This window comes from Dipodomys spectabilis, unplaced genomic scaffold, assembly GCF_019054845.1.
Source record: "Dipodomys spectabilis isolate Male_0828 unplaced genomic scaffold, ASM1905484v1 ptg000326l, whole genome shotgun sequence".
In the NCBI taxonomy this organism is placed as follows: Eukaryota; Metazoa; Chordata; class Mammalia; order Rodentia; family Heteromyidae; genus Dipodomys; species Dipodomys spectabilis.
Window position 1 is genome coordinate 47359 of NW_024871003.1, and position 13078 is coordinate 60436.

Genomic DNA, 13078 nt, shown 5'->3' on the forward strand with positions numbered 1-13078 from the left:
ATTGTTGCAACAGGTGGACCTGTTACAGGTGGACCTGTTGAAACAGGATTTCTAAATGAATGTGAACTTAGAGATTTATTGACATTTATCTGGTCTCTTCCATTATACTTAACACAAAGGTAAAGTCACCTTAACACTTTTAAAAACATTAAGGATGAGTTTATGTTCCATGTTTGTGGTTTATTTGGATTTATTTTCCATTTTCTACAGTTTACTAAAGACTAGAAGAATTCGATCTACAATCACTAGAACTACATGCCATAGAAAAGAGAATTGTGGCAAGAGACACCTTGGGGTTTATAGAATGACCCCTTTCTCTCCCTTTTCCTTCCCATAAGAATAATATAGAATTTTGAATTTACAGCAGTGCTAACAGTTTGACTGAGTAATTATTTAAGGAAGCTCTTCTACCCATGGGACCATGTCCCACAATGCCGCTGGTCTCTATATGATTCAAAACTTTATCAAAATTTATCAAAGATATTTCTACGTGTTTCCAAATGTTCCTTAGGGTTAATATTAATTACTTAAAAGCCCAAGGCATGTGACAACCTCATGTTCTATTGCCTCCATATTTGTGATATTCACAATAGTATCTCCATTATCTTTAATGCTTTCTGTGTGACTTAACTTAAGATCTTTTCCAAAGAATCATACTATTCAGTTTAAAAATAACAAACCCAAATTTGATTTCACCAAACCTGTTTTGAAAGAGTGAGTGTAATGAGTCTTCATTTTTTGTGTAACAACATTGTGATATTTCTGGTACAGACTACCTTTTGTACTTTATCTTTTCTTTTTTCTCCATAGTGCTTATGATTATGTCGTAGGCATCTTTTATACCCGTAAGTGCCAATGTCCTTTGCCTCACTGGTGTGGACTGCTTTGTCTAATGGAGTATGTGAGTAGATTTAAAATGTATCTATTTCCATCAAGGTCTGAAAATGCATTACTAACTTTTACCAGTGTTTTGTATTTTCAGCTCTGACATGTTATCAACATATCTGAAGAAACCATTATTCTATGAATCTAGCTTCTGTACAACAGGCACAAAAACCCAATTGAAATGAAGAGTTCTGTCTAGCTCTCATAAGGCCAGAGAAGCTCATACAGGCAGATCAAAATGCACCCAACTTGCGGATGAATATAAAATCAATGACTGGTGTAAAAAGCCACTGAGGTCCTGTTATTTTGTACTTGACTATTGTCTAGAAGGATAATTGAAAACAGCATTGCTATTTAGTAGCTCTCTTCCTTTAAGAAAGACAAGGTTACATGTATTGTAACTGCCTTCATTTATGAGTCAATTGGACAGATGATTTAACTTTCCTCTAGTATAAACATTCTAGTTTTCTAGGATTATACACCATCTATAAACATATAGACTAACTTTTCACATCAATAAAAAATGTCATCTGTGAGCTAGGGACAAGAGCCTTCTGGGTTTCAGGGCATGCATCACTAGAAAAAGAATGATCTTGCAACAGATAGAAAAGCTTAGAGAAATGAGGGATTCATGAGACTCCACTGACTTTCTAAAGTTTGCACGAAAAATGGCAAGTGTATTTCAGGCTTCAGATTTTCTTATGAAGAGTCACAGAAGGAAAGGAGGAAGACAAAGGAATCCTATAAATCTAGATATGGAAGGAGGAAGAATTCAAAACTAACATTTTGGAGTTGGGAAAGTGGCTCAGTGGTAGAGTTCTTGCCTAGCATGCATGAAGCCCTTGGTTTGATTCCTCAGTACTACATAAACAGAAATAAAACAGAAGTGGCACTATGTGTCAAGTGGTAGAGTGTTAGCCTTGAGAAAATAGAAACTCAGAGACTTTCCCCAGGTCTTGAGTCAAGACCTAGGGCTTGCAAAAAATAAACAAGTTAAAATAAAAAATGAATTAAATTAAACATTTACAGAACATAAACTGTGAAGAAGAGCATATAAAAGATCAAATGGATTAGCCTTAGATTGTGGAACTGTCATGTGAACCCTCAGGAACAGAGGTTGTTTGGTAATTTAACTACAGAAAGTAATGCACATGTTAAGAAAAAGTGAGAAAGGGTAATGTAGTCTAAGATTGTTTTCAAGGAATAAATTCTCTTCACACAGGTAACAAAGGTTGAAGAAGTAATATGACATATTTAAATGTAATATGGTGAAATCCTTTTGAGGAAAAATAAATCACAGATTTTATAGGGGTTCCTCAATGTTGTGACAATCCAGATTACAATATCATACTTTGATTTTACTCAAACACTTTATTCAAACTCTTCATTCTCAGCTGGACATCCTTCAGGATGTTTGAGCTGATATTTACATCTGCTCAAAAAATGATTATAGTCACCAAATTCATTTATGAGTAAAGTTCCTTCTAGGTAATGAATAAAATGCTGGTGTTCAACTATCTGAGTTACAGCTCCACTTCTGTATTTTTGCTATTTAATTGGACATGAGTCTCAAGGAATTTCCTGTCAGTATTCCTTAATACTCAGGATGCAAAGATCTGAGGATCACATTTCTAACCCAGCCCACAAAGATCTTAGCTTCTGAGTATCTAGGATTGCTTGCATTAACTTCATGTTTTATTTATTATTATTATTATTAGTAGTAGTAGTTTTAGTTATTTGACCATCATCCTGTCCTGGTTCCTCCATATGATAAGCTGAGTTATGACTCTGATATGTTACAATATCCTAGAATCAATGCAGCTTTTCTCTTTAATATACAACTTGCCTGAGAATTATTGTGATCATTTTTTAAGAAACCATTACTAAGTTATAATTGACATAATAATAAAATTCACCCAAGTTTAACAATTTGTTTAATGAAATAAAGTATTTCATATTTTCATTTTAATAAAATATATGTTAAAATTGAAATTTTTATGAAGTATGACTATACTTCATACACCTAGTGGCTGCTTTTTTTCCAATCAGAGATACCTAGTTAGACCTTTTCCAGGTTTAGTTCATTTTACTTCTGTGAATGCCTTCTATATTTTGACCATTATTCTTTTATGAGATATATGGTTGGCAACTATATCCCATACTCTATAAATTGATTTTCTATTCTATTGATGAATTTCTTTGCTGCACATAAGATTTTTAGTTTGATGTAAGTGTGTTTGATTGTTTTTTGTTGTTTATGTTTTTGAGATCATATCCCAACAGTCTTTCCCCCAAACTATTGTTATGCATCATTTTAATTGTGTTTTCACTGTTTTTCTTCCTCTATTTTTATATTTTCAGGTACTCTGTGAAGAATTTCAACCCATGTTGAACTAATGTTTGTGTATGCTATATTATGTATTAAATTTTGTAGATCTGGACATATGCTTTTCCCAACACCATTTATTAAAGAGACTCTTTTTCTGTGTGTTCTCTTTGTACAAAAACAAGAAAAGCTGTTGATATTCACCAAACTTTTAACTTTTGGCTATTTGTCCTGTCACTTTGGTCTTTGTGTCAGTCTTTCTGCCCAAAAACAGTAAGTTTGGATGCTATAGATTTAAAAAAATATTTTGAAGCCAGATGACGTGATCTCTAGTTTGTTTTATTTTGGAGTCCTTTATGACAGCCTACAAAAATTTCAATTTTATTTCTATTTCTGTAAAAAATAACAATGGATTTTTAGTAAGGATTTTACTGAATCTGTTGATTACTTTGAGGAGGAAGGTCATTTTATGGAAAGACGGGCTTTTTAATAATATTTATTTTAAGACATTGATATATTTATTTCTATTCATTTATTACTTCTTCAATTATTTCATTAATGTCTTCCAGTTTTCTGAATCTGGACTTTGTATCTTCAATGGATTTTTTTCTGTGTTGCAGTAAATCATATCTTAGGTTTATTTTTCTTAATTTAATTTTCTGCGTTGACATTTACTATATGAGTAAATTCTTCTGATTTTTATAGGTTAGTTTGTTGCCTTGCAATGTTACTGAATTTATTCTATTATACATTATAGAATGTTTACTTTTTTCTTATATAATACCATTTCATCTTCATGCATTTTTATATTTTCTTAAAAGGAAAGAGAAAAAGGGAAAAGTCCTGGAAGGAAGGAAGTGGTGTGATAGCAGAAGGGGAAAGACGTTGGAGGAGAGGAAGTTGAGCTGGGGCAGGAGGTGAAGGATGGCAACTGACGACCCAGGCAAAGCAAGTCAGACCTGTGGAGAGTGGAGAGGCCTGAAGAGAAGAAGGAAGAGGTAGAAGGGAAAATTGGAAAGACATGGAAGGATGTATAGTTCTGTAGCCAAGAAGAGACAAAGGGAAGGGGGAAAATGTCTTGCCCTTTGATGTTTGGAGCTTTGGATATCATAATTTGGGGGGTGGTGGTTTGGAGAACATTTATTATATTAAATGTATCTCCATGGATTCGCTTGAACTACAGAGTTCCTAATTTTCGGAAACCCCATCAAGATAATCAATTTGGATAGCTGTTGGGTCTTTGTCCTTCCCACGAAAGACGGTCGGGGTCCGAGGAAAGGTAAGTGAGGCGCTTTCCCGTTCCCCAGCCTCCCTCAGTCTGGGAGACAATCAGACACAGCGGGGAGCCAAATCCAGCAGGTAGAAAACTCATCTATTAACAGAGAGCAGCCCTTTTTAAAGCCAAAAAGGGCAGGTGGCATGGCAAGGGAGGAAGAGAAACCACTCACTGTCTAGGTCACACCCTATCATGCACCTGAGCCTTCACGGGCTGGTTAGGCACTGATTGGAAGATCAGTTGGGCTCTGCCCAAGCTACTCTCTCCCAGCGCCATCTTTGCTGCCCATGTGCTCTACAGTAGATTAGGCTTTGCCCACTCAACCCCCTCTCAGCACCATCTTTGCTGCCCATGTGCGCCACAGATTCCCCCCTTTTTTTTTTGTTTTAATGGCAGACCCACCTCTCAGTTAGTTATCCTTTTCCTTCCTCTGTAAAAGTTGTTTTAACAGGATTACATTGGTAAGGATAGCATTAGCTACACAGGGGGTTCCAGGCAAGTCTGGGGGTCGAGATTCACTAGACAAGGATAGGGAGGGCCCTTGTGCATGATCCAAGAGCCTGTCCCAGTTACCTCACATCCGCACCTACCACAGTAATAAATGTCAGTCCCACCACAGTTAGAAATGTCCGAAGCAGTTCAAATAAATCCTGGGCACCCGGTTTCTTTTAAGTAAGCCAGTTCCTTGTACATGCCTTTAAGCTAGCACAGGGGTCAAGATGACCTTTAAGCTTTACTGTCAGCTCTCAATGGCTCCCAACATCATCTTCCCGTCTTAGTTTAAAGAAGCGAACCTGCCTGTCTTAGGTTGGGTGGATCGCCTTGTCTGCCTTACCAGTCATCAGGAACTTCTTCAGAGCAAAGCTGAAGGCCCTGTCTTAGGTTGGTCAGACAGACACCCCCTCTTACCCATCTCTGGCTGCGATTCCTCTGGGGGGGGGAAATTCATTCATTTGGAGCTTGATAACTGCCTGGATAAGCTCTTAAGAGTTTTGCAGTGCACGTAACATGCAAGGAAGACATAGAAAAAACCATCAGCAAATGCATTACCAGGCCAGGAAATGTCACTAGTCCTTTAAACTTAGTGAAGGATTAGATATCAGTCTTTGCCACTTCAGAGTCCAGAGGTGGAGATTGTTCTAATCCAGCTATTTGCCTGTGGGGTTGGACAAGATCTAAACTGGAAGCATAACAAAAGGTGGTTGTTTAACAATAAGTATAGATTCAATGTTGCTATACAAGCAATTAGTAAAAGAACAATTAAAGCAGGTAACATTAAAGGAATTGACTCATACAAAAATATTAAACAGTCCATAGGGACAGCTTCTCTTGTGGTGCTATTGACTATTTCTGCATTGCCAGAGTTGATCACTGCCCAAGTCACCTGTTGAGGTTGATGCAGATTCCATAGGGCCGTTCACAGGATTGGGAGTCAGGACAGCCAACAGCTGGAGTATGGCCATCTGCAATTGTTAGAGAACACAAGAGCTTCTCAAAGTCTGGTTGCCCTTGGGGATGGTTAGTAGTTGTCTTTCTGCCTTTTGTCTTTTAAACACAAGCCTTGGCCATGGCCGTTTTTCTTTCCTTGTTGGTTACCTTATTCTTGGGTATCTTCTTGTATAGAGGAGATGGGTAAAAACTTAAGGTTCCTGGCAGTGATCCAAATGGGAGCAGACTCCCCTATGGGGAAAACACATCCAATTCCCCTGCCCATAGTAACTAGGGGGTCAGGTCCTCTCCATTGTTGTGTCAGGGGGTCCTTCCGCCTGACTTTCACTTGGGGCTTAGGGTTTAGTTGTCCGCAGTGCTTCTGAAATCTGGATTCATTTGCCCCTTTTGAAAAATTTTAAAATGTTAATGGTAAACAAAGCTATCTGTAACTGTATATGGGGGCTAACTCCCCCTTTTTTGTTTTATTGGCTATCAGAATACATACTAAAAGGTTTTTGAATGTCCTGAAGGGCCATAATTACAGCCAGCATTTCCTTATATGTAATTGTAATAATTTCTTGTGGCGTCCTGTCTTTTAGCGGGGCAAATAAGAGAACAAGACTATCGTTAGGGACAGAAACCCATGGCAATAGCCAATTGATTTCCCCTAAAAGACTCTGAAGTTGGGTTAAGGTCACAGAGGCTGGAATATCCAGCAAAGGCTTAAGGGGGCTGGCCTGAGTCAAGGTAAGGTAGTTCCCGAGCACCTTAAAAGGAGCTACCTTTTGAATTTTATTAAGGGCTATTGTAAAACCCCCCTTTTTTAATATGGCGAGAACCTGGGCCAGAAGGCCCTCCAGGCAGCTTGGGTCTTGGTGCTTTAGAATTATATCATCCATGTAAGCATAGGCAAGGGAGGTATCTGAACCCAGCACAGGCCCTAAAAGTGTGGCCAAGTATTGTTGGCAAAAGGCCGGGCTATTGGCCATTCTCTATGGCAGCATCGTCCATTCAAAACTCCGATCAGGCTGGGAAAAATTAAGAGACGGTATAGAGAAAGCAAACTTCTCGCAGTCATCTGGATGCAAAGGGATAGAAGAAAAACAATCTTTAATATCAATCACAACCAAGGTATATTCTGAAGGTATAGCAGGAGTACAGGGCATGCCTCTTAGGGGTGTTCCTACTAGCTCCATCCTTTCATTTGCCTTATGGCCTTGGAGCATAAGCCAAGCCCTGGAGGCTTTTTGAATAACAAATACGGGTGTGTTCCAAGAACTTATAGAAGGGCGAATATGCCCTAGGTTTATCTGTTCCTCCACCAGAAGGTGGAGGGCTTCAAGTTTAGGTTTGGTCAATGGCCATTGCTCCACCCAGATTGGGCTTCCAGGCTTCCACCCAATGGGAGGTACTCGGGGGGCAGTGGCCTTTAGGATTGGGGGTGCACCCGAGCGGGTCCCCTATGTTCTTCTCTGTAATTATGAAAGTTAAAAAAAATCCCTTTCCTTAACTCCCTCTAGATCCTGTTTAAGCCTTTGTGCTTCTTCCCCATCCAGGATATCATCATATGATGCTCGATGATCTGTAGTGACCATGGCATCCATTTATCTTAGCATGTCTTGCCCTAGTAAATTGGCAGTGAGGTTCTTTGCCACTAAAGGGTGTATCTTTCCCTATTCTCCATCTGAGCTAGTCCATGTCATAAGGGCAACCGTCTCTTTGTACTTGGAGTTGCCCCCTACCCCCAATATCGGGGGCCCAGGTGCAAGCTTCCAGTCCAAGGGCACTTCCTCCTCCCTGAGTGTGGTTCAGTCTACCCCAGTGTCAATTAAGTAGTGAAACCTCTTTCCACCTATGAGAATACTCATTTTAGGGCGGAGTCCGTCCACCAGGGGGACAGTCCAATAGACCTGAGCTGCCCTGCCATGAGGCTGCCTGGGCCTCACAGCAGAGGAGTTTCCTCCTTGAGTTAACAGAGCTGGAGGATGCCCCTCCCCTAGTAAAAAGGCTTCTCATCTAAATCAAACTTGGATCGACAATCCTTTTTCCAATGGTATTCTTTCCTGCACCTGGGGCAGGGCGTAGGGGGCAGTCTGGCTCCCCCGGGCCGGTTGGCGGGGGATTGTTGTGTACAGTCCCGCCTAAAGTGCCCCTCCTGCCTGCATTTAAAACAAGTCCCTCTCCCCGATGGTCTTGGGGTTTCTTGGCTCTGGGCTGCCAGTGCCTGAGTAATAGCCTCAGTCATTGTAGATGCTTGAGCCTATAAAGCTAAAGCTAGTGATTGGGACTGGTGCTGTTGCATTCCCACATCCTGTGAGGCCACCACGCATCTGCTCAGGGAACTCTCTCTCAATCCCGCGCAGGCCATGCAGTGGTCTGCATTCATCCCTTCCCAGAGCAGCAGCTTTACAAACTGATCTCGGAGGTTCCCTGCCTACAGCTTGCAGTGAACACTCTGTTGGACTCAGTCTATGATATGAGGTAGAGGCTCACCCGGTTTTTGTCTCACTCCTGCCATGGGGGACTCAGTGGGCCCATCATCTAGTTTGTAACACGCGTCAAGTCCTGCCTGCCTCACCTGGTCACAGTACGGGCCAGGTATTGCAGCCTGTTGGACGCCGGTGGAGTACCCTTCCCCCGTCCCTGCTAGCATGGCATAAGTAATAGGTATCGCTGGTTAAGCCTGCTGGTTACTCTCCGCTCACACTCTGCATTCCTCCTTAAAGAAAGCACACCATTTAACAAACTGAGAACTAGTAAGAATGGCTTTGGCCACATCCTTCCAGTCCTTAGGGACACACGGGTGATAGGTAATGTCTTGTAATAGGGTCTGGGCCCAGGGAGAGTTTGGGCCATCCTCTGCCACTGTCTTGCAGAGCTCTTTAAGATCCTTAGCTTCCCATGGATAGAATTCCAAGGGCCTCTTAGCTCCTGGTGCCAGATTGACCGGATATGCTTGGGGAAGTGAATCCTGTGGCCTAGAGTCTGGGCTCTTGAGTGGCCCTTCCTTTCCAGAGGAGGTCTCCGAGTAGGTTATTCCCCAGCCCTTGCCCCCTCCATGGAATGTTGGTAGGGGTCTGGGTCTTGCAAGACCCTCTCACAGGTCTCATAGGGCACTGTACCTCCAATCCAATTGGGGGAATAGGGAGGGAGCCTAGGACCGTCAGTATCAGCTGGGTAAGAGGGGGCAAATTTTACCCTCTTTTTGACTTCCACTGTGCATGTTTCAGTGTGTTCTCGATCAATTTTGACCCTTTCCTTTTCCTTCTCACTTCCCAACTCCTCCTGTACTCCTTCTAGGGCTAATGTTGCTTCTTCCTCCTTCTTCTGTGATATAGCATTACCCATATTTAGGGTTTCACTTACCCCGAGAGACCGCTTAGCCTCGGCAGGTTCTTTTCCTTTCGAGCCCCACATTGGGGGCCAGATGTTGGGTCTTCGTCCATCCCACAAAAGACGGTTGGGGTCTGAGGAAAGGTAAGTGCGGCGCTCGCCCATTCCCCAGCCTCCCAAATCCAGCAGGTAGAAAACTCATTTATTAACAGAGAGCAGCCCATTTTAAAGCCAAAAAGGGCACGTGGCATGGCAAGGGAGGAAGAGGAACCAATCACTGTCAAGGTCACACCCTATCATGCACCTGAGCCTTCACGGGCTGGTTACGCACTGATCAGAAGATCAATTGGGCTCTGCCCAATTGCTGCCCATGTGCTCCATAGTAAATTAGGCTCTGCCCACTCAACCCCCTCTCAGCGCCATCTTTGCTGCCCATGTGCTCCACAGATAGCATCCGGCCTTGGCCCCAGGGAAAAATCCCCATAGGTGAAAGTGTCAATCCTCAGGGTTAAGAGTCTACTTCGAGAGTTTGTCTCTGGAGGACCAACATTAACAAAAGTCGTTTAGGTTCCTCTAAGGGTGTGTCTGGGAAAGCTTGCTAGCCTGTTTTTGGGACCCACTCTGGAGGTCATTTGTGGTTTCTGGGAATTCCTTGAGAGGACATGTAGTGCTTCCTTGGGAAGCCATCAAGCGTACATCTGCGACTTCCTTGAGAAGCCATCTGAGACCTACGCTGGAGGTCATCTAGGGTCTTCTCCAGGGGCCATCTTGGACTTTATCCAGAGGTCATCTGGGCCTTCCTCAGGAGGCAACCTGAGACCTCTTCAAAAGTAGTCTTTGGAGCTTCCTTAAGAAGTAATCTAGCACCACCTCTTGAGGTCATCTGGAACTTCTTTGGGAGGTCAGCTTGGGTTACCTTGATTGGAAATATATGACCATCTTCAGACATCATCTGGGACTTCCTTGAGAAGCCATATAGAACCTTCTCTGGAGGTCATCTGTGACTTTCTCAAGAGGGTTATCTGGACCCTCCTCTGGGCTTCATATATGGCCTCTTTGAGTGGCCATCTGGGAACTATTCAAGAGGTAATCTCAGCCTCATTGAGAGGACATCTGGGAACTCCTTTGGAGGTCATCTGACACTTCCTTGGGGAGACATTTGGAACCTCCATGAGAGATTATCGAGGGCCTCCTAGGGAGAACATATGTGACATTCTCCAGAGGTCATCTGTGGCCTCCTCAAGAGGCAATCTGGGACATTATCTCTGTCATCTGAGACCTCCTGTAGAGGTCAACATTGAGAGGTATGGGAAATGTAAGTTAAGTGTCTGTGGCTATTGGTCTGTTTGTGTATGCTGATAGTTCTATCTGTGTCCTGTATGCACCTTTGTTTACTCTTTTTCTCAGGATGGGAGAACAAGGACTAAAGTTCCTATATCCAAAAAATATTCTCCCCAAGGCTTATAGAGTCCCTCAGAGGAAGATGCATTGATGTATTCTCTCTCCTATTCTTTGCCATCAGCACCTGTAATGTTAAGTCCTCCCATACTAAAAGTGTATCAGCCTGAGGTGGTACAATGTGGTATGTTACCATTATTACCATTGAGACAGGAACATGAAGGAGATGGGGGAATGCCCCCTTTTTAATATATGTTCCCTTTACAACTAGTGACTTGTATAACTGGAAAGAGCAAACTGCATCATTTTCAGAAAAAAAACAGGGGCTCATTATTTCATTAGAGACAGTAATTTTCACACATAAGCACATCCGGAATGAGTGTCAGCAAATTTACAGATGCTTTTCACCTGGTAGAAAAGGGAGTGAATCCTGCTCAGTGACTTGAAAGTAGTCCTTGGACCAGACAGTAACCCCACTATTAACCAGACCATTTGGAGCAAGTCTTTCCACAGACTTACCCAAGCTGAGACTAACAGTGATCAAGGTATGGAAGTGCTTACCTATTATTGCTAGGTTTGATTAGCAGGGATACCTCAGTGGCTAGAAAGCCAAGTCATCAATCTAAGGTGAGTGAGATGGTACAGTTGCCCAGTGAGTACACTAATGCTTTTCTGGAACTTCTCCCAGAAGCCTAAAGGACATATAGACCTATAGATCTTGAAGCTCTGGAGAATCAAAGAGCCCTAAATATGATCTTTGTACCCAGTCAGCCCCAGATATTAGAAGAAAGCTTCAAAAGTTAGAAGGTTTTGAGGGAAAGGTGTATTATAAGTTGGAAGTAGTTGCCCAGTAGGTGTTTGAAAACAGAGATACCCTGGATAAAAAAGACTCTAAGAAAGGGGGTTTAGTTTCGATAAGAGCACCACAATAGAGATCAAGAGACCCTTGGCAAAGACAGTACAATTCATTTGCAAATGGCAGTAGGGAACCTCTAGGATTAGATCAGTGTGCTTATTGAAAGCAAAATGGACATTGGGATAAGGAATGTCCAAGGAGGAGAAAGATAGGAAATAGCAGGTTATGTAATCACATTAAGGACCTCGAAAATGTGTTCATATTTCTGGAGTAACATGCAAAGGAGCTTGGGGCTCTGCATTCCAACTATGTTCAATTTAAAAAGCAGCCCTCTGCACTTATGAAGAAATGTGGCAAAGAAAAATTCACACACTTTTATCTCAAAACCCAGGCTTATGAAAGACTAAATCTCCATTATGTGCCAGTCAAAACCAACCAAGAGGTTAAAAGCACATAGAAGAGCACATTGGAGAAAACAGAGACAATTATTTGACATGAAGAAAAGATTTCAAGATATAAACTTGTGAGAGTCAAAAAAGAGAAGAATAGCTTCCTCACGCTCATGATATTCTTGTATAAACCTTTGGATTGCTTCCTCTCTCTCCCTCTCACGCTCATACAGAGTCCTTTGTAGGTTTTCAATCTTTTCCTGCATTGACCTATTGTTTGCCTCCTCTCTCTCCCTATCACGCTCATTCAGAGTTCTTTGTATGTTTTCAATCTTTTCATTTATCATGTTTGCCAGCAGTGTTTGTAGAGCTATTTGGGAACTCTCCTCTGGATTATCCATTATCTATTCTGTCCCCTGATTATCATTAGTGGGAGTGGAGATACCCGGACTTACCATTTTTCTTGTGGTTTTATGGCTTACTCTGCCCATTTGGGATGAAAGTAACACCAGTTTTGTGCTAGAACACTAAATTAAGGCAAGCTTCAACCAAAGTCTGAATTTGCACAGTCCACACTCTGCAGATACAATCTAGTTCAACAGATACCTCTATTCAACATCAAACAACTATATATTAATGGACTATGAAACGCAAAGAAGAATTTGGAAAACCAGAAATTATTAGGGTTAGGGAGATATGTGGATAAAAAGTAGGAATAGAGTGATGTAGGTAGGTACAGGGAGAGTTAACTTAACTAAGTCCTAGTCTCAAAGCAGGAAATAGGTTGTATAGGATGAAAGTAGAGAGAGAGAAAACAAGAAGAAAGAGAAAGGAAAAAAAGAGACCAGAACAAATAGAAAAATAAAAATTAATAATATGCAGATGCTATAAGAAACTATTCAAAGAATGTGAATATAATGAGAGAAGGGGAGGGATATAAAGGAGATGTGAAAAATTTTAAAATAAAAATACTTAAAATTTTATATAGGTATATAAAGGTAGTATTGCTATTAAGGAATTTGAGTCTCAGAGGTTTTGAATTGAGTAATAAATTTGTGGATTAAGTGTGTACACAATGGGGGATAGGGTCTAATAGTCAACTACGGGTTTATCTGAGGATGTGCAGAACAACAATTAAGTCCCATAAAGAAGAACAAAAGAGAGGAAAAGGTGAGAAGGACAAG